The 26,008-nt window shown below is 42.5% G+C and overlaps 1 protein-coding gene across 2 annotated transcripts in view; it reads left to right on the plus strand.

The window, feature by feature from the left end:
- Nucleotides 1-26,008, plus strand: part of GFOD1 (Gfo/Idh/MocA-like oxidoreductase domain containing 1) — a 73,877-nt gene that overhangs the window by 23,533 nt on the left and 24,336 nt on the right. The window contains exon 1 of one of the 2 annotated variants that reach the window (XM_069008083.1): nucleotides 6,021-6,172. The exons of the other annotated variant lie outside the window; for it this stretch is intronic. The gene's annotated coding sequence lies outside the window, so the exon portion shown is untranslated. Of the gene's footprint in view, nucleotides 1-6,020; nucleotides 6,173-26,008 lie in introns of those variants that run through there. 2 annotated transcript variants of the gene reach the window in all.

Consider the following 26,008-nt stretch of genomic DNA (forward strand, 5'->3'; position numbering starts at 1 on the left):
GAATGGTTTGGGTTGGAATGGACCTTTAAAGATCAGCTAGTCCAACCCTCCTGCCATGGCAGGGACGCATTCCACTATATCAGTTTGCTCAAAACACCTACCTGGCCTCAAACACTTCCATTAGTGGGATACACACATTTAGGTGTTTAGTCACGTCTGCTTAGGTTACAGTATAATTAAAATTGTGCTGAGGCAGGGGTAATAGGATATTACTGTGCTAATTAGCATATTATTGTAAAATAAGGGATACTCCTGGATTTGCTTTGTGAGCTGGGTTGAATTACAAACTAGAGGCAGTGGTGGGGGGATAGCAGAATTATTTTCCTTCCAGTTTTTATCATAGTTCTTCCAATTTATGTGACTCTGGAGCTTGAGAGATGTGTGTATTATCCACATTTGGGCTGAAAAAGTGACTATTGCTCTGTTGTAAGCAATTTTGGTATTTGTATAGATTTATTTCTCAGGGTGTGTAGTCTTAGATTCACTCCTGACTTGAAGAGTGGGAGTAAATGCCACTGCAAACACAGCTGAAGAAAGTGTTTGGCCTTTCAGAAAAGGTCCTGACAGGGTGCTTGACAGAGGTACAGATGTGCATGGCAGGATCCTGCTGCTGTTCATGATGATTGCTGTGAAATAATCACTAACAACTGCATGTTAACCTAATGAAGAAATACTAATAACAGGCTGCACAATGGCCAGGAGATAAATAACACAGGAAGATCAAAACTAGGAGAAAAAACGCAACAGTGTTTTGAGCTTATGTGGATGGTTCTTCATAGACAAGTGATTTGTCAAAAGTCTTATGTGAAAGTGCCACAAAAGTTGAGGTAGTCAGAGTAACCCAGGTCTTACGTGCATTTGATAAAATGGTGTGGCTGCACCTTTGACTTTGGCAATTTAGGTTTGCAAGTTTAAGCCCTCCGCACTTTATGAAACCCTAAGCAGCCTTTTGATGCCCAAGCATGCCTTCTTCCTGTGGAGAGCTCCAGGAGCATTTCTTGTCAGAGACAGATGTGCTATCATTGCCTTCTGCTGAGCCTCTACTGGGGTACCGTAGCAAAAGATAAAATGTGAAATTTGTGATCACTGTTTGAAGCCAAAGTCTCCACCAGTCCCACCATTGAGCTCTGTAGGGCAGCTTGTAATTGGATTTTTTATTATTAGATGCCTTGCTTACTGGAAGTTTTTGCATAAAATACCCAATGATTTCACTGGTAGAATATGAGGATATGAATCTTATTTGTGCTACTGTACTTCCTCCTATTACAAAAATGCTTTAGAATGCTCCTGTAATAGGTATATAAATATTTTAAAGTGTTTTTAAACTTAAGGGAGTGTAGTGAAGTGACCTCCTAAGAATCACTTTGTTATGTCTGAAGGGGATTGTTCTGTTGGCATCTGATAATATGTTCCAATTTATAGGGAATCTGTTTTTCAGTGAGCATTGCAAGCTTAACTCAGTCAGTTGGCTGAACTTTCGCTATAGGGACAAGGTCATCATTCAGTGCTTGTAGCCTGAACAAGTAAAGCCTTCCCACTTCTGCTGCTGTCTTTGCCCTCCAGGAGACACATGAAAGACTTTGGCAGAGCCCTTTTTTTTTCCCCCAGTTCAGTTTTAGATCATCTCAGTGTTTATTGCCCTTTCTGCTATTGCTTAGATCAAGTGGCATTATGAGATCCAGCTTGTCTTTGTACAGTGGATGAAATTTTGTCACATGTGTGGTGTCTCCCACATTCTAATGAACTTGAGCAAATAAATGCTTAATATTTCCGGGTTAAACACAGGAATTAGATGCTTAATAACATGTGTATTGGCAGTTTCATTTCACACATGCGTTCCTAAGGGCTTCATGCTAAACCAGAGGAGTGATTCTAAAGTACAATATGGCTAATTTATCTCACAGAAAAAGCGTTTTTGTAACAAAGTAGTAACTTTGTGACCTTTCTTTAGAAAATACAAATGAGTATACAAAAAGGAGGAGCATCACCCTTTAAGAATTGCATGCAGCTTTTGAGTAAATTTTAAGCTGTTTTACTGAAAATGTTTTGTTTTATTGGCAGTGTACAGTCATGGTGCTTAAAGGTGATCTAAGGTGTATAGAAAGGTACAGTATCTTTTATCCGGTGAACTGGTGAAGTTTGGGAAAAGCTCTAAGCCTTCAAGCACGTGAACATTTGCATTGTGGGTTGGGATTTTTGTTGTTGTTTTTGTTGTTTTGTGGGGTTTTCGAGTGTTACGGGAGCCGTAATGAGTGAGAGGGACATGCTAAATTTCAGCAGACTTTCTGTTCTTTAGTTTAATTTTGCATTCTGGGCAGTGAACCATGCTAAAGCTCTTTCCACTTCACTGGTGCATGCCAGAAAAGTGTAACTGAGAGCTTATGTAGTTTTGAGCAGACGCTGCAGTAAAATTGCCTTCTGACCCTTTTTGCCTTTCAGGCTTTTGCCAATCCTGCTAAGTCACCTAAAAGGCTGGATTAAAAATATCTCGCATAGTCAGAGCTGGTTCATCAGTGCTTGCTTTGTATGTCTGGACAAGCAAAAGGTTCTCATTGGTGATTGGATATGCTTTTGACATGTGCCATTGCCTTGTTATAGGGCCTTCTTGTACCATAGGTTTGACCACATATGAATGTGGTTCCATCCGTTCAATACACACAGAAGACAAGATTTTTTTTTCAGGCAGGAGAAATGGCTCTCACATCTCAAGTATTCCAAACCATTGCAGCTGAGGGCCTAAGCTCTCAAGTAAGGAAGGTGGAAGCACAACAGGAGCAAGAACAAAACCAGGGTGAGAGTATTTTTCTGTCCTGGCAACTCAAAACTGTCCCCAGATACAAAGATGTCTTGTTGGTACCCTGCATGCCCTAGCCTAGCCAGGCTGATGATCAGCAGCAGTGAAGCTGCAGTAGTACAGACATCAGCACACCCTGTGCAAAGTCACCAGGCATCCTGTGGTTTGTGAAAGTCCATGTGCTGGGATTTCATTGCTGCTAGAGAAAAACTCACTCAAGTGTGTCAGCACGTGCAGCAGTCGTATTGTGCTTGCAGTGTAGATATGAGCTTGGAGAGCAGTGGAAAGATTTTCTCCACTGGTGTAAAGAAAACAGCAAGCGTGACTCCCATGACTTGGAGGGGGACTTCTTATAAGGGCATGTAGTGATAGAACAAGGGGTAGTGATTTAAACTGAAAGAACATGGGTTTAGATTAGATATTAAGAAGAAATTCTTTACTGTGAGGGTGATGAAGTACTGGAACAGGTTACCCAGAAAACTTGTGGATGCTTCATCCCTTGAAGTGTTCAAGGGCCAGATTGGATGGGGCTTTGAGCAACCTGATGTAGTGGAAGGTGTAACCTGCCCATGGCAGAGAGGTTGGAACTAGAGTCATGGAACAATTCACAACTCTAACTGTTCTATGACTCCAGAATGTGTTACAACAGCTCACCTTCAAAATGGGGACAGAACTTGAGGTAGATTAAAGGTAGGAATATCCATGTAGGCTTTTTTGATTGTCCTCATTCAGGGTGGTGATTCCATATGATGATACTGTGTATGAGTTTGACTGAACGGGCTAAACTCAGGCTTGGCTTTCATGTGTTAAGCTATGATGAAACCTGAAATATGAACAGAAGCAGTACTGCTGCAGCTGTCTAGTTATAAAGGTGGTTTACACCAGTGTAGTCTCTTCCTTTAAGAGGAGTGGAATAGGCTATCCTAAAATAAAGCATGATACAGATAAAACTGTTTCTACAACAGACAAACTGGAGAATCTTTGAGTACTTGGGAAACATTTTAAGAATTACTCAAGGATTTAGACCAATTGTTTCTCAATTCTGTGGGTGGCTGCTAAACTAAAATAGGATACTCCTTCTCTAAAATACTTACATTACTTTAAGATTTCAGATTTACATTCCAGTAGCAGACGTAGTGGTATATTTTTTTCACTCACTTCTACCACTTGACTGTTTTGGTACACAGAGTAGTTGTATCCAGAACAAGTGAAGGTGCATGTGACTATATATTAGATCTGCACTGAGTTATCATTTAATTACAGGGCACTTACAACATGTTGTCATTTTACACATTATAATACCATAGGGCATATCTGGCACATGAGCAAGGCTGTACTGTGCTAGACACTGTATCATCAGCAGAAAGCTGGTTCTACCCGATGAGCTTTCCATCTTAACAGAAATCAATATAGATGGTACATAGGGGAGTGCAGAAAAGACAAGGGCATAATATTTTTCTGAAGCCACATGTCAGTTCTGACACAGAAAAGTTGACACAGAAAGAAAAATGGAGGAGAGAAGCACTAGCAACAGGAAAGGCAGGATGAAGGAAAGCATGAAAAAATGCTGGCAAATTGGATATTTGGGTGACAGTGGAAGACTTCATGGAGTGATCAGAAGCAGGAATCAATGGCTCAGTAGTGAGTGAGGAATGATAGGGTGAGGGTAAGAGATGGAAAGGCTTGAAACCAAACATAAGTTTGATGCAAGAATGCATCTCTCAGAGAGAGCTCGTGGTAGTGACAGGTTTGGGCTGTGATATTTGCCAAAGCCGTTTGGGTGGAAGAGGACGAGCTTCTCCTTATCAGGACTGGAGGAAATGATGTTGGAGCTGCTGAGATGTTTGGTACCGGATGCCTGAGAAAGGAGAAACTGTACACACACTTTGTAAAAAATACATTCAGGATGTGCTGTCTACCCCTCTGTGTTAACATAGGATAAAATAAGATGTAAATAAAGTGAGTTTTCTGTTACTAACTACACTGCTTGCAGGTTGCTCCGTTTGGGAACAACAGACCCATTTTTCTATTTAGCTTAACCTTTTCAAGTGGAACTGCAGAGAGGCAGACCAGAGTTTCTGGTCTGGAAGAAAAGTATCCTCCTGCAGAATTGAGTAAATCAGGAGAGGCTGTTAGGATAAGCTCTGTCTCAGCAAGAGCTTCAATGTAATCCGGATCTGTAGACATAAATGCAGTGCATATCCAAGCTGACAGCTAATGGTGCAGGGGTGAGCTGTGTTGTCCTCAGGCAAGAGGAGGCAAAATAAGCATTCCCTTTTACTGTGTTGTGCTTGAGCTAAAGGCTAGATATTGTGGATGTGCTGTCCAAAAGACAGGCCAAGCATTTACTGAGTGCTGAAAGGGAGTATTCTGGAAGTAGTGATGCATTAGTGTGTCATCAGTTTGGATACAGTTGAAACTGCAGATAAAATTTTCCAGGGATAAGATGCAGAGGTAGAAAAGAAGAGCCAGTCAGAGTACTGCATGTAACAGGACCACAGAACATGGGAGAGAGAGTGTTGAGGAGAGCATGAGTAAAGCAGGAGAAATAAGGTTTGGACAGAGTCATAAAATTACAGCTTTTATGTGTCCTGAGAGACAATATGAGCAATTGTATTTGTACTGTTCTAGTATTGTAAGCTTACATTAGTGATGCTGAATGCTATATGATTAATACTGCTGTAGTGTTTGTGTGATAAGGAATATCAGCAATCAGTGGTTACATTAGTACTCTAATCTTGGCAAACAATTGAATTAACATCGTGTGTGAGAGTAATGAGACAAGAACCTTATGCAGTGATTGATTGCTCAGTGCCTGCACTACTGCTCAGTTAGGGAAAAGAGCAATTTTTTTCTGATTCTCTGAAAGATTTCAGCTGCAATCAATTGGAATTTCTGCCCTCAAGAACCAAGCAATGTAGCACTGTTTGTTACCATGTGATTTCATTAAATATTAAACTTCCCAAGAAATGAATAATCTGTTAGTCAAATATAAGCTATAAATATGGCATGAATTCACTGTTCTGTCTGTTTCATGCAAAGCAGGTGTAAAGCTCCTGCCATTTTGGTGGGATAGCAGTTTGTACTCTGCTTGATCCCTGTGCTGGTACACACAGCAGTGCAGTATCTGGTGTAGTCCAAGTTGCTGCAGATATGGTTGAGTTCCAGAAAGGCTGGAGCAGAAACAGGATGTTTTGCACAAGGAGACTCTCATCTTAGATGAACCTGCATTTTCTACTGGGTTTTGCCTTGACTTAGCAAGAGTGATCAAGATCTGTTGAGTGTATTAGTACCAAGCAAGTAATGCTGGTGCCTGGTTGCCTTACTGCTGTTCTGTTTGGCTTGGTGTAATTCAGTGCAATCACTGGCACTTGTAAGGTATGACAATTTCATTCTTATTTTCCTTCCTCTTTCTAATAACCTTTGCCCTGTTCTTCCTCAGCCTGCTATATCAGATTGGTTGTACTCGTGGGGCTTCTGGCTATGTTCTCCCAGAGAGTTGTGTTCTAATTTGGTTTTTGAAGATAAAAAGAAAGGCATTCAACTACTTCCCTTTCTCTTTAATGGAGAAATGTTCTCTTTTCTGAGAAGAAAGGTTTGTGGTCCTTTCAGGAAACATTCAGTCTAAATTCACAAGACTTGCTTCTGGGAGCTTTTTCAGCAGCTGCATCTCCTCTGCCTTTGTAAACCTTACAGAAAATATTTTTAATCAACTGCTTATCACAGAAATTCCTGACCTGTCAAGAAGCAGGAGCAATTTGCTTTGGGAAAATAGTTATTGATCCGGAAAAGCAGAATAATTGCAACAAGCAGTAATTAGTGAAATCAAATTTCACTCTACACTAACTGTCCTTGCATATTTATTATGCTGCAGTTGTTGGCTATTTCACACTTAATTTTGTCACTGGTTTATAATTTAAAATATTTAAATCCATTGGTAATAAACTGGTCAAGTCATTACATTTCAGTATCCATTCCTGATGGCTTTCCATATCCATGGCTTTGCAGAGCCATGGTAACTTGCTGTTTGTTTTGCCAAAGCTTTTGCAAAACTTTGGTAGTGATTCCCACAGACTATGGCAGTGGCACCATGTTACATCCCGATATTTTCTGAGTCATGTTAAGATTCAGGAAACAACCATATAAATAGAGCTCTCCAAATAGTACCTTTACGTCATCATCATGTGTTCCCAGTCGGGGGATAAATACTTCCTCATTCTAGTGGTGATATCACTTTTCCAGACCCTCTCTAAAACTAAATATAGTCATAAAAAGTGTCTCTGCACTTACAAACTAAAGTGGTTGAGTCATTTAGGACCCTGGAGATTCAGAGAGGATGTGCTGTGTCATACATCACTGACAGTAATACAGGGTGGCTTCACTGTCATTAGTAAAAAAGGGAGATGTGGTCTTGAAGCCAGAATATGTCTGGAGGTCAGTGGTTCATTATGTACAGACTGGCTTTGCACAGTGATGCTGTTTGTCTGTCTGTTGATCATTACACTTAGAAAATGCTGCCCATCAATGAGACATCTGGGTACTTGACACCTGGAGGAAGTTGCAGATCCCCAGGTGGCTTTGTGGCATTTGTGGTGATCAAGAAAAGCTAAGCTCCACTGGCAGTAGCATTCCCTTTGAAGGGAATAGTAAGGAAGAAGAGGGATCCTTTGGGCCTGATTTTGATGATTGCTTAGCCTGTGCAGTCATTTCATCACTCAGAACTCCCAAAGCAACTGTGCTGCAGGGTTCCGTGGTCAACTCTAAGATTCAGAATCATCAGAATTGGTGACCAGTCCTGAAAATGTTGACTTCTGATGTTCTCTTTCACTTAAAAAAAAGACACTGGGTAAATAGTATTATGGACAGAATGAAATAAAATCTGCTCAAGAATTTAGGCCCTATACAAAAGTCAGTAGCATTAATTAGGTCAAAAGAACTGATGAAGGGTGATGCCAGTGAGCAAATCTCCTAACACCTAGCTCTTCCAGGGTTATAACTGCTTGTTTCCCTGCTGTAGATCTTCTCTTACTGACTGTAGTGGAATTGTGTTCTTGTAGTGCAGTTCAACATCAGAAGGCAAACAGTAATCACTGTACATAGATACCACTTCAAACTGAAAGGAGGATTCCCTTCCAATTTTTGGATGTAGAAATACAGGAAAGAACAGGATTCTTTGGGCCTGCCATTTGCCAGATGGCCAAGAGAACTGATAATCTGGAGAGATCAGAGCTCTGCAAGACTTAGAGCACTGCTGCCAAAGGCTGGGGAGGAAGGCCTTGCTCCATACTGGATGTTTATTTGAGAAGGACTGTGAGGACAGTTTTTTCACTCTTAAAAGGAAGAGAAGGTTAAAAAGGACTTCCAATTCTGGAACAAAATCATCAGGCTAAACTAATCAGCATGCTTGTTTTTGTGTTGATATCCTGAATGCTTTTCTGCTCTGCTGTGTTTTCACAAAAATACTGGTGTTTGAGGCACTAGGAAGAAAAAAGGCATGCCAGGTGAGCAGAGAGCATGTTTCCTTGTCATATGCTTTCCAAATCAGAATGCCAAGATCTTTCTTTATATCTGGCTTTCCACAGATTTCTAAATAGTACTTAACTACAAGATTTTTGGCTAGTATTTCCAGAGAATTAAATCCTCCTTTGAAAAAAGAAGTCGTGTGAAGCTTCAAGAAGAAAACCTGGGAGAAAATTATAGCTCTCAATCCACCTGTAAGCCTCAAAAGAAGCATCTTTTCACTCCAGCATGCCTTGTAGTCCCTTCAGACAGTGGATTCCAAATGAAGGCAGAGGCCCCAAATGTGTCTGTGAGGAGTGGTGCTGGAAGTCTAGCTGATATTTCTTGGGATAGTGAGCTGGGCAGAGTGCAATATAACACCAAATGCAGTCTTCTAATCAGAAGAATTGGAGAAACCCACTGCCCTAAGGCTTTTCTTTATACCAGAGGGTTGTACTCTCCTGATTATATGGTCAGGTAATCTGAATGTGTGGAAATGGAAGGCTGCTTGTGAAGTTTTGCACCTTAGCTTGCAAGGACAAATATTTATGGGATAGACAAACTGGTAGGTGCTGCTTAAGTCTTCAGAATCGTGGAATCGTTTAGTTTGGAAAAGATGTTTTAAGATCATTGAGTCCAACCATTAACTAAGCACTGCCAATTCCACCACTAAACTGTGTCCCTAAGTACCACATCTACAAGTCTTAAAAACCGCCGACAACCACATCCCTGGACAGCCTGTGCCAGTGCTTGAAACCCTGTTGGGGAAGAAATTTTATTCTAATTTCCAGTCTAAACCTACCATGGTGCAACTTGAGGCCATTTCCTCTTGTCCTTTCTAACAAGAACCAAATGCGTCTTGCAGTTACAATTTGTGCTTTGGTGAGTTCCATCTAGTTTGAATCCCTGTCATAATTAATTTGGATCTGGCAAATACATTATTTTGTAAAGCATATATTCTGATTTATCACTACATTTCTGATCTCTGATTATTTTTTTTTCACCGACAGTGGGGGCTTAATAATAAATTTTTTAAATATTGACCTTTCAGTGCTGAAAGGTGCCTCTTGTCAAGCAGCACAAAGAAGTGCTGCCCATGCTAGTTGAGCCAAGGGAGGGAGTTGTACTCTTGCTGTCATTATGAGGAAGTTTGTAGGTGGTAATTTCCCAAACCAGAATTTGGCACCATAAAACTAATATATTTTTTCCCTGGAACAAAAAGACTGTAGCTGTTACTGGGCATAGTGATTTGATCTCTCTGAGATCCAGCAGGAAACAAGCTGGGAAAAAGCAAACAGTAGTGTCTGCCTACAGTTTGCTCTTGCTTACAGAAGCCATACCAGTATTTGTGTGTTATCTTGGTATTGCAGGGAGAGTGTCCTCCCCAACCTTCAGGTTACTCTTGCTCTATCAATAACCAGTCTTTGTGCTGCATGAAGAGATCTGTGTGTGAGGCATCAGCTTAACACTTCAGGTGCAGAGGGGCTGGAGAAGCTTCCTGTGAATTGCCAAGAAGTACTCTGCTATAGGAACAACAGAGAGAAATTAGTGTAAATTCAGCGTTGATGTGTTCAGCTCAGTCTCACAGGGAAGAGGAGTTTATTGTTTCCTTGCTAGTGCCCTTCCCCTCTGACCCAGGGAATGCTGAACTAAGGGCTGCTCTGTGCTGATGTCTGATCTGTGTCCAGAAGGGATTCGAGGAGGATGGTGTTAATTTCTTCTATCTCATTAAGCTAAATCAGGCTGTGCTTACAGCTTTTGCATTTTAGCACATGGCATTCCCCTGGTATGTACCTTCTCTGTTTCCAAGACACCTCTTGTAAAGGGAGACAGCATCTGGCATGAGCTCAGAGAACACGAATATTTAAGACTCTCATAGTTAGCTAGCCCTGTTTCTTTTGGTATTTGTTTGTTCTTTGGAAGCTTTTGTAGGATGTAGGGACTGGCAGGATGTGGAAGCATATGATGTGGTCAGCCTGGGATTATGCTATCTTTTGTAAAGTGTTTTAGCCTTGAGTGACATTAATTCTCTTGCCTCCCCTGGCTGTAAGGAGCAGGGAGATTTGCCACAACCCAGACCAGATTTAGGTCAGTGATCTAAACAAGTTCGTTATTTATTTTCCTGCAGCATCCACAGGCAACTTTCAAGGCCAAAACAAGGGTATTTGAAGAGTGTAAATATATAGATACGTGTGTGTGTGTGTATATATATATCTACACACACATAAATAAATATATATACACACACATGTACCTTCCTCTGAGAGTTTATGACCTTATTGGGCATAGAGACAGGCCAGGAGAAAATTGTGAGTTAAACAAAATTGCTTTAATTTTAACACAGAAACACATATCCTGATGCTGGAAAAAGGAAGTATCAGGAAACTTCCCAGCCGTTTTTGTGGCAGAGTTTTATCATTGGAGCATTTTTGGGGCAGCACATTTGAAAGAGTCTGTGGAGTGGAGCACTACTAAACTGCTTACCACTGCTCATATCCATGCAGACAGTGTGTGCTAAATCATCAGGAAATGTCTTCTGCCTGTATTTCCAACTGGAGCAGCGTCAGCATGAGCCCTGGACGCTTCCAGCAAGAGACTGCTGTGAGCAAACCACAGAAGAAAACAGCTAGAGAGCCCCTTTCTCCTTGCAGTTTTTGGGGAAAATCTTTTGTTTGAACAAAGGGAACAGAGCCAGTGGTGCCTGGAAGGATGTGGGCTTCTTGCTGAGATGTAAATCACTTTTGATTCTGTCTGGAAGATACACTCTGGGAACAGAAATAAGTGACTGAAGGAGCTGTGGGATGGGAAGAGTAATTGGTGACAGCCTTTATATGGTGCAGGAGGGTAGTAGCTCTGAAGGGAAGAAGTTCCTTGTCCTGTTTCTTAAGGGGTGTGATCTCCTTGCACTTGACTCAAGTTGGAAAAAACAAGTTAAAAGCCTTGCCCTTGGCTGGCATTTTTGGGTTACCAGCTGTTATACGTGAACTGTGTTGGCACACGGGAGTCCAGTGTGAACTCGGCGTACCCTGTAAACACGGAGCAAAAAAAAGTAGCTCCCTCATCAGATGGCTCACAGCCTTATTTGTCATGTTTCTATGTTGCTTTTAAGATTACTTTCTTGCCAGTGGTGTTGTATGAAAACCCTGTGCAAAACGTTTGGGAGACATGCATGCAGTGGGCTGAGATGCAGAAACAGCAGATGGGAGGAGCAAAGAGGGGAAAAACTGTCTAGTCTTTCTTGCTTTCTTTCCCCCCCCCATCCCAAGCAGAGCACAGAAGGTTTCAGCTATCGATGATGATGACAGCAGTGAGTCACCACTTCTTCAGGCAGATGTGGAAACTTTCCATATGATGGAATTTCTAAAAGCAGCAGTTCTGCCAGGGGTCTGCTGGTGGAGGAAGGTGCCAGTTGGGGCAGGATTTTTTAGGCAAGCAGAAGCACGTGTGGTGCTGGTTCCCTGGACAGGCTGGGCTGATGTTTTGTGGTTGGTGGGTGCCTCCATAATCCTTATTGTAGTCAATGCAGGTAGTAACATCAGTAAAGACAGAGGAGCGTGGGCTTATTCCATTCAGGTAGCAGGTGGTTGGTCCGTGTCCAGGTCCCTAAGGAGGCTTGTACCCTTGCTGCTCTCTCTGATGGAGTCTGCTGTAACTTCTTCAGCTGGTGATTCCAAAGCCTGTGTGGAGGTGGCCCTGTGGAATCCAATTTTTTGCTGTGTAGACACACCAAGAGGATGGGACCTGCACAGGGTGGTGGTGGTGGTGGTAGCAGAGAGAGGCTACAGCAGCAGTAATGGGAGAGGCAGTGGAAAGCCTCTTTGTTGTTCTGCCTCACTTACTAGGTAGGATAAAACTAACCTAAGAACAATTGTGTTTGGTACAGAGACCTCCTGTGGATGTATTTTGGAAACACTGATGTTTTCCTGCCTGGAGCAGAGTAAAAAAGCTTTGAAATGTAAACATACGCCCTCTCCCCTCTTCTCACTTTATTCTCTTGTAGTAGTTTGCTAATATTTTACTGACAATATGAAGCTATAGTAGGCCTTGACTTCTTAGTGTAAGTCAGGAGTAATCCCAAGGAAGTAATTGGCATTTTCCCGATGTCCAAGGATTCTAAGGGGCTAATTACAAAACGTGTTTGTATCTTAAATTGCTCCTGAAGGGAATGGTCTAATTCTTGTCACTTTTTGCCAGTGTGATACCAGGGAAGGTGCACTTGTGTGACCAAGGACACAGTAAAGGAAAGGGACTTGACCTTGGATTGGTACTGCAAGTGCCAGATTTCTTGACAAAAAAATCTTACTGTCTTTATAAGTGGAATTGAGCTGCCTGAGAGATGTTTTAGCCATGTAGCAAGTTACAGACTTTCCTTACTTCAGGGCAGGACTCTGTCCTGGTTTAAGGAATGTTCCCACACAACAGCTGCTGGCTCCACTTTAAATAACCTTCTCTATTCCCTAAAATGAGATGTTTATTTATTAATTTTTATCATAACCCATGAAAAAAAGCTGTTATCCACTAAACCACGGAGGTTTAAGATGCCTCAGACGAGGATGAATCAGAGTTTTCAACTTTCATAGATCATCCTCTTTTTGGTGACTCAGAAGTCTGTCTCATCCTTTCCTGAGGCTCAGAATCTTGCTGGATTTGGCAGTAAAGTTCGTCATCATGATCAGTGTTTCACATGAATGTTCATGTGACCAAATGACATGTGGAGCTGAAGTTTCAAGATCAAAAAACAAGAAGTAAGACTCAAAGGTGATTCCCCCCTGGCCAGTATTTAACTTGACTTGGTCTTTTGCAGTCATCTGGAGTCCTGCTGACCTACTTCTGTGCCCCTAACAGTGTGCTGAAAAATTAGATGCAGGTGAAAGATAGAATAAGAGAAGAGCCAACTCAATTCTTCCTGCCACTCGTGTCAGTCATCACTAGATAACCACTAAACATAAAGTAGTTCCTTTAAAGGATGGAAGATGCTGGGTTCATACAGTGCACCTACAAAGGCTTTGCATGACAGATAATCATTACAGTAGAAAAGCAACAGTGATGTGGAGTCAGCAAGAGAGCTACCCCTCCCCATCCTCTGACATCTGCTGAAGTCCCATCTCAATGCCCTTCTGCTCTTTTTGTTCAGAGCATGTGAGCTCCAGGCCTGGCAGGCATGTTTGTAATTAATGTTTCCAACGTCATCCTGATGCTGCTTGCTGTGCCATGGAGAACATGTGTTCCCATGAAGCTGGGCTGTCATGTGGGCTGCTCAAGGGTAGTGCTGAACTTTCACCAGGCTGCTGCATTGTAAGCTGGTCTCTGTGCAGAGTAAAAAAACCCAGCCTTGCTGGAGAATTGGGTGAACTGGGATTCTTAGGGTAAAAGCAGGTTTGAAGAGGTAAAAGAGGTTTGAAGAGCCTGCCAGGTTGATCCATGAAGGGAGTTTGCCAGGATTCTTAATGCTGTGAAAAGTGAAATAAATAACTACAAATATATGATTCTATAAAATAGTGCTTATGTGCCAGGGAAGCAATTCCCCTGGGGCAGGGTGAAGGAAGAGAATGTTTACAGCCTTCCTGTTCAGTAGGCTTCATGCATTTTGGCTGCTGCCTTTATTGGATGCCCATTCATTACCAGAGCCTGTTAGAGCACTCAGAGCTGCGACGTAATGCACACTGTGGAAATCAATTCCAAGTTAAGTCCCTGAAACTAGTAGTCACCTAGGAATCAGGCATAAAAGGATGGTCACACCAATGTTCATATCTGGCCCTGGATTCTTCCTCATCAGCACCCAGAAGATGATTGGGGAGCACACTGGAGCCTGGCCCCTGTCTGCAGTCTGCTCCCTGGCACATTCCTGCATCCACCACTCTTGTATTGGAGGTGTTAGGAGGAGCATCTTTGCCTGTTCCCTGTACTGTTTGTTTATGGATCTGTTGTCCCTGGATTTGTCTAATCCCCTTTTGAACCTGCTGATACTGTCTGCCTGTGGCAGATGTTCCAGGTCATTATTGTGGCAACAAATTCCAGAAATTCACTACCATCTCACTAGAACTGTATCTTCTTTTATTAATTTAATTTCCTTCTAGTTTCACTGAATGCTAATAATACTGAATTTAGTTAAAAACAGTTCTGATTCAAGTTCAACCTTGTCCTGATGCCTTGAGAGGCCACCTAAAAACAGAGACTAGACAGGAGTAAGGGAATAAAGGTAGGTTTTTACTTGAAAGGCCTTCAAAGGTACCCCTGGGGAGCCAGAGGCTATTGCCAAGATGGACAACAGGCCACGAGTTCTTTACACTTTTATAGGTCTGGTTCATTTGCATATCAGGGTTAATTCTCCAATTAAAGCTTCAGTTTAATGATGTAATTCCCCTCAGCTTGCCCCCCTTTAGAGGCTTTTTGGTTTATACTTTCTGAGCCTAAGACGGTCTGGGTGTCCTTGGAGAGCAGGCCTGGAGAGGCTTTGTTATGTCCACCTAGCAGGAGAGAGCAGAAATTAACAGGCTACAAGAAACTTCAGAGTTAACACACTAAGCAGTACAGAATTTGAAAAATATAAAAGGTAAAACCTAAGGCATCAGTCCACAGACTTCATAATTTTGTAAACTTTGATCATATTTCCCATCAGATGTGTCCTTTTTAAGCTGAAGACTCATGGACTTTTCAGTTTCTCTTGGTAAAGCAGCTCCTCTGTCCCCTTAAACATAGCAGTTGCCTGTGTATGTACCTTTTCTATGTCCACTTCATCCTTTAAATGCAGAAACCAGAAATGCCCAGTGCTCAGGACACCTGGAGGTCTTGTGCAGATTGAACTTGGAAGATGGAACCACAGACCTGCAGCATTCACTGCACACAAGAGCTATTACAGATGCCAGTTTGGATATTCACCGGGCATAGAGATGGGGAATATGTTTGTAAAACACTGTTACAAACTGCTGTTTTTATTTTATATTTGATGTTAAGTACTGTAAATATGCGTGGCACATCTCAGAAAAACAGAGGTAGGGTGGGTCAGAATAACACAGCACTACGTCATGCTTTGTGAACAGAGTGGTTTACCACATGCTCCCAGCCCTGCACGCATTTCCAGCTGTAGTGTTGCCAAGAACAATCACATGAATTTGCAGGAACTGTTCATGGCAGCAAGCAGCACTGTGGCCTCTGAACCCATGATGCCTAGGTGTGTATGTACATACATATGTGCATATATAGGTAAGGGCCTTTCTTAGGCCTTGTTGTACTTTTCCACTGTAAATGTCAGTGCCTTAAAAATGCAGAGTGAAGGCTGGATGAATTGTATAAAATGATTACAGGAGTTTCCCCTTTTTGTCTACATAACTGATAGCTGACTGAGGTAATATTTTACACAGCCTAAGGTTAGGAATGGATCTGAAGGTCCCTAAAAATCCTTACCCATATGCTCAGGCTTAAATCTGGTGATCTGTTTTATAGTGAGAATTATTTATTTTTGCTGAGCTTTGTTGTGTGGTTGTTTACTGCACATGGAGGGTTAACTCTGAGGGGGAGACTGTGTAGTAAGAACTAGTGCTTTTTTGGCATTGCCCACTGCAACAGTGGAGGAATATCCCATGGTTTTGCTGTGTTATCAGCTTCATGTGAATTTTAACTACTTTGTACTCTAAATGTTGTTTTTGTGCTTTCAACCTGATTATTTGTATCTTGGTTTTGGTAGATGGTTTATTGAAATCCTTAGAGGTCACTGCTCTTGCCAGAGATCAGCTGAGAAGGTTTACCTTATTGATTCATGCTCCAAGGATATCCATGGGTATATTAAGTTTGACTTACTAATGGGCAGGGAGAAATTTGAAAGAAGCATTACTTGTTGGCTTTCACAGTCCTTTGTGCATAAGGTGAAGTGACAATGAAATTTGAATTTAATTTTCTGTGATGGTAACAGGAAAACTAATTTACAGTCAACATTTTGTCCATTAAGCTTTGTCTTAGGAATCTGATTTCCAGTGTTTTAAAAAAAACCCAAAACATTTTCTAGGATAAATACGGTTTACTTTGGTATATCTTTCCTTCATTTTTCTGCCTTTCCCCACTTCATTATGAATGATAATCCATCCAAAAAGCTAGAATGGCTTTATGGTGCAGCTGTATTCCACGTATAAGCAGTTTGGCTGCCTTCCCAAAATGGCACAGTTTAACCATGACTGCCATAAAAGCTGCTAGCAGGGATGCTAACCATACTGATGTGTTTCAATCAGCTTCATTATATTTTTAAGTCAGGTCACATTCAAGAATATTCCTGGCCCTTGGCTACACAGTACAGTAACACTTTGAAATTTCATCTCTTGGGATATCAGCTGTCATCTTTGAGTCATTGAGAAATGTGTTTGATGGTACCTACTCAGTCCTTGGTGAAACATTTGCTCCTAGGACCATCTGCCCCTTTAATAGAGTTGTCATTTCAGCATCGCTTCAATTTCTGCAGCAGCTGCCCATTGATAATAAGTCAGATGTGGGGATGTTGCAGAGGAGAACAGCAGAGCCTGACTGCAGTGCTGTTGCTGCCTTCAGCTCACTCTGTCAGAACATCATTTCCCCAATTAATGAAATCCCCGTTGCGCATTCTGCCTGATCCATCCTTCACATTTCTTCTTGATCCGTCTCCAGGCAGAGAGGCAAGTCATGTGGTAGCTCAGACCAGATGCCTTTTTCATAGCCTCCACTTACAGTGAGCATCTTTCTGTGACTGCTGAGCTGTGTTTTTAGCTTGACTCAGCTAATTCAATTTAAAACATTGGCAAAGATACGGGAATTTGCTGTTTCATATGGATTAGCATTTTTAAGTTCTTTTTTTAGGCTTGAGCTTGAACTGATAATCTCTGTTTATTCTTAGACTTGCCAGACATCTGCTTTCCAGCTGTCCAGATGAGCATCCTACAGAACCCCTGCAAATCTGAGCTGTCCAGTTCATAGCACCCCAACACTACTGAGCCGCACAGTGACTCCCGCAGGGCATGAGGGACTAATGCTGTGTGCTTTGGGACACAGGCATCTTGTTGGCTGTTCAGCCTGAGTGAAAAACCTGTGCTTTTAAAAACAGGCCTAGTGTTAGTGACTTCCAACAGTGTTTCTCTTACAAGTGTCCTCTGTTAGCCGGGACAAATCTGCCAAATGAGGTGTTATGAAATAATGTGGTGTAGGAAGGGTCATTCCAAGAGTTTGCCCGTTACTCTGAGATATGGGAGATGCAAATTAACTTTTCTGTTTTGCTACTGATTTTCTGCCTCCTTTTTAGTGGAGGCCTGTCTTAATCAATTAACTTTAGACAGTCTTTGTTTAGACATCTGGTCTAAAAGTTACTTATGTGGTCTTGGGTGGTTACCAAGATGGTTTGTAAGTGGTGGAAAGACAGGCACCATCCTAAAATGTGTGCCTAGGTTAGTTAAGGTAAATAGCCTCGTGGTGATGTGTACTGATGTCTGTTGGGAAGTCTCAGATTATTATTTTAGACTAGATGCTTAACTTTGTGATGGTAGAAAGGAGCAGAAATGAATCCAGGGCTTGTAGTCTCTGTGCCTCTTTTCATAGGCTGTAGAAGTCATTAATGATTATCTGGTGTTTCACAGGATGTTGTGGTTGGTAAAGATGAAAATGCCCAGAAATGTTATAAGTTACAAACTTATGCAAAAGGAAAATGTGCCCCTGTGTAGGCAGAGGTGACCTAAATGAAGTGACAGTGGCTTCTTTTGAATAGGAAATCTAAAAAAGAGAACTTTTATCCTCTTCCTAAATAGCTAGCTTTATGAAATTTATAAAGCCAAAAGCATAAGCAGCTTTTGTGGCAATCTTGGCTCCCTTTTCTGCTCCTGTACACTTGAAGTCTTTCATAGATGTACATATTTCTGTACATACACTGTTCACAAATCCACTGCCTTCACCCAGGTGTTGGGAGTGAATGAATTCCATTTATTTATTTATTTATTTATTTATTTATTCTTCTGCTCTTTCCCTTCTCTGATGTGAGTGCTGGTTTTGGGGACTAAGAGGATACATTTCAACAGCAGTGTTTCTTGATTCTCTGATGGGTGATTTAGTTGCAGACAGACTCCAGATACCACTTCCTTTGATTTCTCATTTTCTTTCTGTTCTTCTGTACAGGCATGTGGAAGGCTCTGAGGAGCTCTTTGCACATTGTTGGGTTGCTTTGCACAGGACTTTTGTCTGCTCCTTGGGCCTTTGCCTCATCTTCCAGGCAGAAAAAGGTTAGCAATTACCTTTATGGTTGGACGAGCTGTTGTGTATCAATAGAATAGACTGCTAGGCAGAAGTGCTGCATTCTTCCAACCCTTTTGGGATCGTAATAACCCTTCCTGCGAGAGGATCTCACACCCCGGTCTTCTGGGGTTGGTGAAAAAGGCACTGTTGTCCGTCTTTTTTGTGGGAGCATGGTTAAGTTCATTGTGCCCAGCTGTCTGGGGATCCTCCCTGGCTGGAGCTGGCTGTGTGAGCAGAGGATGAGTTGCCCCATGAGACACCGAGCACTTAGTGCATTGTGCACAGGGGTGGGAGTTGTGAGGCTCTCAGGCTTCGTGTTTGGTCTCACTCAGCCCAGCAGGGGAGCGATGAAGACACCCCACTGGGTGGTTTAACTCAGTACCCACTGCTGAAAGGAGTACGAAGGCATTACAGCATTGCCCGTTGGGTTTTGGCTATGTGTTTAATGCCGCCTGGAAAGGCATCAAGGAAGTTGCAGTGCATGATACCTCGCATGGCAGGTGAGACCTGCTTAGTCACAATGAGTTGGTTTTTCCTTCTAGATCAGATTCATGTTGGTTTGGCAGAAACTGACCCACTAGAGCCAGATGCTGTATTCATTAACACCTCTGAGGCAATGTTTGAAAACAAGTTAATCAGTCTGGAGAAAAACAATCTGTTTCTTTTAGTGTGAGATCCAGTGTGGAAATGATGAATGGGTTTTTGCTCGCATTGTCCACTTCTGTCACAAAAATTATTTTGTTAAAAATTTCCTGGTTGACTTTAGAAGTCACCAAAGACTCAGGCTTGTGTATTTGCACAGCTCTAACCCCAGCAAGGCATGATTCATGGATAATAGGAACTGCTGAAAACATTTTCTCACTCCTTTGTGCCTGCGCTTAGTGAGGAAACTGGGGAATGGAGAAAAGACTTTAAATGCTTTTCCCTAGAAACCTGCTATGCTGGCTTTCAGTTGTGATACCAATACATCACTTCCCACCAGGCAGTTTGCATGTTGTGCTGTCCTTGATCCCCTTAGCCTTCCCCACCGTGAACAGGAGATGTGTCACTTCTCATGTACGCTGAGGTACGTTCCTGGTGGTGCATCCCCACCATGTGCTGTGTGATGGGAAGAGCCTTTTTCCTTGGAGGTGCACATTGTGCTGGTGTTGCAAGAGCTGCCTTTAGGGTGGCTGGCAGATGTTGTGGCACTTGCACAGCTGGGGTTGTTTTGAAGCTGTGTGCAGTGCATGTGAGACCTTTTTGGGTGTCTTACCGTTGGGTGTTTTGTACTTCATCTTCCTCTAGGGAGCTGCCCCTTGCAAAACAAAACCCTGTGGCACACCTGGTGAGTTGGCAGTCTGGTGTGAGTTGAAGAAAGCCGCATGCTTTTTAACTCGTTCGCCTTTGCGTCTCACTCAAACCCGCACACTAATGTACATTAAGGGACACTTTAGACTCCTTTTGTCATTAAAATTCTAGATTATGACCTGGTCTGATCTCAGACAGTGTACCTGTACCTCTACTGTTTCACTCCATTTTGTTATAGCAGTGCTGAGTCTTTATCTGGGGCATGGAGCTGGGGAATGTGGACTCTGAGCCCTGAGATATGCTCCCATTTGTCTGACTGAATGCTCATGGATCTTACATTTTGGCATCTGTCCATGGATTGAAACTCTGTCTCGCCTGCTGTGACCCTGTAATTGCATAAATCAGCCCTAGAATTTGGCTTCTGATCATCATTTTTTGTGTTACTGTGTGTTGTATTCCTAGTACAGTGATGTGTAAGGAGACAAGAGTTTCTGAAAGAGGATTTAGGTCAATCTGTAAAAAATTTCTGTTAAATAACATTGATTTTGTTTTATGTAACTGGGACTCTTTTTGAAATCCTTATTTAAATATTTAGTGACACTCTTTTTTTCTTTAACTCAAGGGTCAGTGTCTTGCATTGGCCGGTGGTGTGGGCTCCCTTGCCAGCATACAGAAGTTGCCAAATGTTTCTTTTCATCTTACCAGGGTTGGCTTTCCACTGTGTCTGTAAGCAGGGCTTGACTACCATATCCAGATGATGGTTGAGCTCCCTGCAGCTAGACACTGCTCACTGACTTCCTCTAACAAGCTTTGCTGGCTGGGATACTCTTAAACCCTTCTTCCATTACTCAGGATGGGTCAGGGCAGTTTTTGGTTTCCTGCTTATATATCTTCTTTGCTCACTACCTTGTGTATTGCTCAGCTTCTCTGCAATCTGAATCTGAATCCCTTCCTGGTCAGAACAACTGCATTTATTAGAAAAGAATGGAACATCAGTTTTGTGTCCCCCTCCTGTTGTGTCCTGTCCCCCCAGTCTGCTTTTTTTTTGTGTCCTGAGATGTCCACTTCATCATCATAACACATTCTGTTTATGGCACATTATCCCTGCAAAGATAAAGATATGCACTGCTGAACAGTCATAGATTTTTAGTCATGAACTAATAAAACCTGATTTTCACTTTTTTTTTCTATGTGGAGTTATAGTATGTGGAAAAAAAGACACCATATTTGCCTGTGAATAAGTGTACACAAAATGAGATCCCATGAGCATTGTTTCCTTATGAAATTAGCCTAAAATGAGTCTGTATCCAGTGCCATCTCACTCTGTCTTAGAGAAAAAAATACAGAGAACTGAACCGCTGAAGCTTTTTCCTCTTCAAGCTAGTTTGCAGGTTGTTCACAAGCTGTTATGAAATGGGAGCTTTATCCCCCCTCCTGTGCTATTCTGTTTGTTTCTTTACTCTCTGATTCATGTTTTCAATGGCTAAACCTTAGGGGTTTGAATCAATGAAGCTTTACCAAACAATCTGCCATATAACTCAATAATAGACACAGAAATATTTTATGCCAATATTCCCCATAAGATTGGTAAAAAACCCAAAATAACAAAAATCAACAAAACATTCCCAAACAAACCAACCAACCTTCCCTCCCTCAAAAAAACCCCAAAACCTCCAAAATCTTACCTCAGATACTGTAAGTTTATTTTATTGTAAATTGAAATAATTTCGAGGATCTGTGCTTTCAAGGTATGTCCTGTCTCCAGCATCAGTCACAGAAGTGGAATACAGCTTTTGCAGTGTAGCGACTAACCTCACTGGTTTTAAGGGTCCAATATGAAAAATGGCCCAGTGTAATGATTTATTATGAGATTTGGGTTTCATGTAGTTAAAACCCTCCTAGAAGCCTAGCAAGATATTAGTGATATTTAATTGTATGCCAAGAGCTTGTGAGCATTGATAGGATCTGGCTTCCAAGACAAACCAGTGTTTGAAGCACCTTTTCAAGGTGGGCCAGGCACACCTGGGTGTTCCTCAGGAGTCTCCCACACCTGTCTCATCTGGGCCTCTCAAGCATCCAGGTCGCAGAGAGTCAGCTGCCCTTTCTCAGTGCTGCTCACTAATGCAGGGGGAAAGCTTTGTCCCCTTTCTACAGCCACTTACATTTGTATGCGCTGAAGTGGTAAGTGAAGGCTTTAGCCCATTTCAACTGGCTGCACAGAAGCTGTGCACAGCCAAAATTCACATTTGTATGCATGGGATTTCTCCTTACTGTCACTTTTGATCCCACTGTGAAGTGACAGTAGAGAGGGGCAAATGGGGACAAGCGGTTCTTGCAGAGGGAAGTGAAGAGAAGAAGCTGTGAGTGATTTTGTGTGGAAAATTAAATTAAGTCCCAGTGAGGCAACTGGAGCAGGGTCTTGTCTAAGGTGGAGGAAGGCAAACCCTCCTACTCCCCTGCCCCTGTGACACTTGGGAATCATTTTCTTTCCCAAGGACATTTTGAGTGTGTTATGCAGGGGTGATCTTTGTGAGCTTCGGTGAAAATGTCAGATGACTTGCAGTGGGGAATGAATAGCGACAGAGGAGAGAGGGGCTACCCAGCTCCCTTTGCTAAAACTGCCTGATCCTATTGAAATGTTTTATAGGGAGACAAAGCCCAGCATGACAGACAGGATTTAATTGCATAATTCCTCTGGGGGAAACAAGAGGTGCTTCCAGTGCAGGTCCAGTCCCCTAAAGGGACTGCAGATTAATGGCTGAGAAGCCTTAGCCAAACTCAGCCAGTGGGAAGTCGTCCCTGGTCATTCAGGGAGGCAGGTAGAGTCATTTCAGTTTTAACTGGATGTGGCATTCCTCTCCCTTTCCTAGACAGCATCAGGGGCTCCTGCACTTGCAGACTGGCTTTGTTGGTGTTCTGTGGTTGACACAGATATCTGGCACTCAGACCCCAGCCTCATCAGCGTGGGTGGAAACATTCCTACAGCAAAGCCATGCCAGGCTGCCTGTGCCTGCCTTACTAATGGGATCATCCTTTTGTAATCCAGGTGTACCCCATGGTCCTCCTGCTGCTATATGATAAGGTCTTTTCCAGCCAGTTATGGCAACTGGGTGTGAATTTGTGTCCTGCCCAGGCCCTTCACAAAAGAGTTGGAGGTTGGTTTACTGCCTTTGCTGTTTTGGCTCAGGTGACAGCGGAGTTGAGACTCCAACCAGTGTCACCAGCTGTATGTCCCACTGCATGCTTCCACACCTGAGTGGAGGGCGAGAGGTCTGAGATGAAAACTGCTTGCAGTGTGCAGTGGAGGTACCTGTAGCTGCCCCCTTGGACAATCAAAGGTATGCTCTGCACTTTGGAGTTTTGACATCCTCCTAGGAGTAGTGGAGTGTGCTGGATTCACACCTATTAGATACCAAGCTTGTCCGGTTGTATTTCTGGAGAGCAAGTACGGCAGTGTCTCCATCTGTGCACAAGAGCATCTCTTCATAAAGCTGGCTGGAGATGGGCAGGACACAGTCCTTGCAGAGACCTTTTCTGTTACCACAGTCAATAAAAGTAATGTTTTTTTAGGCAGAAACCAGTAACATTTTTTTGAATATTCACTGTAGGGAAAGCAGTAACATTCTCATATACTATTTTAGCTGGAGGGAATAAACCAGTCTGTCTAGCAATTAGAAAAGAAAGCTGAAAGATACTGTGTTTTCATACAGTTGGAGGCGAGAATTGGACAGCAGAGCTCTGTGCTCTTTGTTTCTGCAGCCACCCTCTGTCCTTTGTATGGGAGCCCCTCCAAAAACCCTGTGCTTGGCAGGACAGCACAAACAAGTGAATTTAAAAAAATCACATAACTTTAAAATTTTGCCAAGCTAAGGTAGCAGCAATCTGGCTGTTTACATATCTGCATGGGAGTAGTCCTTAATCACACTGTGCATGAGGTTCATTTGTTTCCTCCTAGGAAGGGCTGTTTTCATGCTAATAATTGCTTCCATTGGAGAGCTGGAGGTGTGCTGCTCTGCACTTGTCACTGAGAAAGGATGTGCTGGAAAGCTAAGCCTGTGGTAGATACTTGCTGTGAATTGCAGGTCTTGCTTGCATCCTTTTATAGCTTTTTTTCAGTGATTACTGAAATTGTCTGAAGCTTTTTGGAAGAAAAAAAAACCTGTTTAAATTACAGGTAGTAATAAACTTTTACTTTTCTCTAGTCAATCCTTTCGTCACTTTCTAAATCTTGTGTAGTGTTGTCACCTTTTTTCCTAGCTTTATACAACAATGCCGGAAGTCAGAAAGCCAACTTCATTCTTGCCTTCTTCCCTTCTCTGAAATTAATGTTTCATTGCCTACCCTCAGATTTTCTGGGCAGCTGACTCAACTAAGGACCAGATGTGGATGAATAAAGGTGTGTTGCAGCCTGATACCTCATCTGGATGTGTTCAGTGCTTGCGGTGCCTTGAAGGCTTATTTGCATGGCAGTGAAAACTCTTCAGTAACACAGTGAGCACTCACACTGGGAATGTTGGCTTTTTGGAAATGAAGGGGTGCACTAGAGTCTTTTCTGACATAGAAGCAGAAGAGCAAGAGATGAGCTGGGATATGGCATCGCTTCCCCTCAGCAATATTGTGAACAGGTGACCAGATTTCTGTGTTTTGTCAATTCCCACTGTAGAAAGGACAATTTTAGATGAGCCAAACCAAAGATGACAACAACAGAAGCTGTGAACCATACACTTGGAGAACAAAATACTCTCTGTAGACTAAGGAGGGCCAGTTTTGTTGCAAATGAACAACACAAATTTTTTCCAAAGGATAACCCAACTGGATGTGACTCAGAAGGGAACCGTCCAAATTTCTGTGAAGCCCAGCTCCTTTCTGGTGTCACTGAGCCAACTGAAACCTCCTGTATTGTAAAAACACTGGCATCAACACAGGCGTGTGCTTTGTTCACCCTTGAATATTGTAGCATTAAAAATAGTTTTTTTTAAAGGAAAGCCACACCTATAGCATAACAGAATTGTTAAGACTTGTCCAAGGTAAAGCAATTTGTATTGCTGTGATGACATCCTACAGATTTGGAAAACTCCTCTGTCAAATGTGCTGCTGTAGTACAAAACAGCTTGCAAGCAGAGAGAGGCTGTTCCAGCGTGTTGCCACATTTTATGTCCTGTCAGGCCTCAAGGACAAATACAAGCTGCACAGTTTAGAAAGTTTTTGAAGCTAACCACATTTGCAGTGAACAAAAACCTCACTTAAGGAATCTAAATATGCAGGCAGCTTACAAAATTCATGCAGGATTTTTGCAGCACATACAAGAAATCTTTAAAGACCAAGCAATCTGTTGTCTCCTGGTACTCTGGAGTTTCTGGAGATGTGAGCAGCTTGCTAGAGCCTCTGCTGTAGCACTCCCCAACCCTGGCAGCAGGGCAGTCTCAGATCCAGTAAGTCATGTCTCTTCCAAGGTAGCAGTGCTGTGCTAAGTTATGTCAGCTGTACTTCCCTGTGGCAGACTCATTCAGCTACAGATAGACCACAAGGTCTGTCTCACCTTGCCCATACATTCCTAAATCATCCTTAAGAAAATAGGAGGCCTGTGTGCAGATACTTCCTCAAAGAAAGGGAAGGAAGGGGTACGTGCGTACATTCTGTTTTGTGCTGCTGTGCCCTTGGAAGGTAAGGATGTGCTCAGTAAAACAGCTGAGGCATCCATGCCATGGGAAATGAACTTTGACTTGTTTGGGCACTTCTCTTGCCTTCTGCCTCAGGGGTAAATCCAGCTGTTGTAATGCCCTTGACAGAAACACACAGGATTGTGGGACAATGCAGTGTTTGGTAGGACATGCTTACTGCTGCAATAGAAGCACCTCTTCAGCACGTGCTACTACTTGTAAAAAGTTTGCTTATAGGCTGAATAAACCTGGGAAACTGAAATACTCATGATGAGGACAGGCTCTAGTATGGTGATGTGTGCATCCAGCATGTGTCTGGAGTTGGAGGCTGGCTTCTGGGCTCTGCTTTTGCCCTGGCTATTGTGCTGGAAGGGCCCTGAAGGTAGTCGGTGGTCTTGTCAAGAATGGTTCTGATGACAAAGATGCTTCATGACTGGCATCTGGAGGCAGGGTGAGCCTCTCATTTCACCCAGGCCACCACATTTTTGTCAGGCCTAACAAAACATGCAGTTGGCCATTATTGAGA

Source organism: Aphelocoma coerulescens, chromosome 2 (genome assembly GCF_041296385.1).
Source record: "Aphelocoma coerulescens isolate FSJ_1873_10779 chromosome 2, UR_Acoe_1.0, whole genome shotgun sequence".
NCBI lineage: Eukaryota > Metazoa > Chordata > Aves > Passeriformes > Corvidae > Aphelocoma > Aphelocoma coerulescens.